This window comes from Phallusia mammillata, chromosome 3, assembly GCF_965637545.1.
Source record: "Phallusia mammillata chromosome 3, kaPhaMamm4.hap1.1, whole genome shotgun sequence".
Classification (NCBI taxonomy): domain Eukaryota; kingdom Metazoa; phylum Chordata; class Ascidiacea; order Phlebobranchia; family Ascidiidae; genus Phallusia; species Phallusia mammillata.
The window spans coordinates 12336405-12338108 of record NC_137254.1 but is presented as its reverse complement, the minus strand read 5'-3'; positions in this window follow the sequence as shown (position 1 = coordinate 12338108).

Here is a 1704-nt window from a genome sequence, read left to right as displayed (position 1 = left end):
TTATCCTATGGAGTATACAGTTATTTGCTTCTGTTTACTTGTTTCATTCAGGTACTAAAGTAAACAATCCCTGTTGCTGTCTGTGTCGGAATGGCATTTCAAAACACACACAGTAAGATAGTCCAATTAGAAAATGCACATGTGTACATGTATTTCAATTTAACTGAGAGATGTCACAGAAAATCAGCAAACAAATTTCTTACCAACTTGTTTGGACTTTCCATCTGTTTTGGATGTGTCACTTAGATATTCTAAATGTTCTGAATCTGAAAAAATGCATGGTTTTACTAATACTGCCCAAGAACACAGGTGTTTGCTTCTATTTTTCTAAATGTCAATCTGTTTAGAAAAGTAGTTAATCATTGTAAAAATGTACCTGCAATATTCATGTATACATAAAAAGTCATGAAAAGGTTAAGTGTTACAACGATACATGAGATTTAAAATTAATAATTACCACTTTTGTTGGGAGCACCTGTTGACTCAGTCTTGGCACCTGCAAGTTTGGCAGTTTAAACAACTTTGCCATGTCTACATATTATATTTCATTTTAAATATTATTTCAGTAATGAGATGGGGCTATCTTAGACTAATAGCAAGATTTATGCAGATATCTACATGTGTTTTCTATTACCGCATGCTATTTTTTCCATAGCTTCGCGTGCTTTTGAAACCAGCTCACTTGGATGGCTGACATTATAAAATTGTTCAGCAACAGATATGGAATGCCCTTCTGCACGAGCTACTGCCTCTTGCGCATCTTTGCTTTGGTTTCTCATTGCCGTCGTTATGAGTTTTCTTACTTGTGTTACGGAAATCCGTTGTGAAAAGATATGATAACTTGTTTCTTTAAAAATTGAATTAAACTGTGATGGGGTCATTTTGTGTCCCATATTTTGTCCTGAAAACGATGGAAAAGCCTTTTGTTGAGGGTCCGGGTCTTTTTTCAAATGTTTCCAAATGTGCTTGGAAGTGGCCAACAGTGAATCTAGTTCATCTTGGGATATGACTATGCAACCAGGTCTTTTTTGTTCGTTTTGTTCTTTTACCATGATAGTAAACTGGCCTTCTTGCACTGTTGAATAATCTTCAAGTTCTTTTATTGTCATTCCTGTAATTACCGATGAGCGGCAACCAAGCTTGCATATAATTCTGGAAAAAATGTCGCCACAAACCACTTTAAGTGAATTTGATTTTAAATTGGTGTTTTTTAGCAATTTTTTGACATCTTTTGCATGGTTAGATTGTTCATACTTCAAAATTGCAGCAAAAGGTGCTGGTAGTCCCTTTAGTGCTATCCTAGCTTTATACTTGACATATTGGGAGCGCTTTTCTTTTCTGATTCTTTGACGCTGAAGCCAATTTTTAACTATTAGTTTCAGCTGCTTGACCGCCTTCTTCTTTAAATCTGGGTAATGCACTGTCATAAAGTCTAAAAAGTTTAATAATGTTGCCAAGTACACGTACTTGGTACCTTCAGAACCTTCATTTATTAGCCTTTGCTTTAACTGTTCGTAAATCTTTTGAGGGTTGGACAAACAACTCAGATCTTGAAGCATACAATTTAGTTGCTTTGTATACTGTTGAGCTGTTTTAGCATCGGTTGCTTGACGCTTTCCAATTCCAATTGTGGTTATTGTTTCTTCATATGTTTTTAAAACAGTGTGTAATGAACTAGGTTTTATGATGCATTTCTGCTCTAAT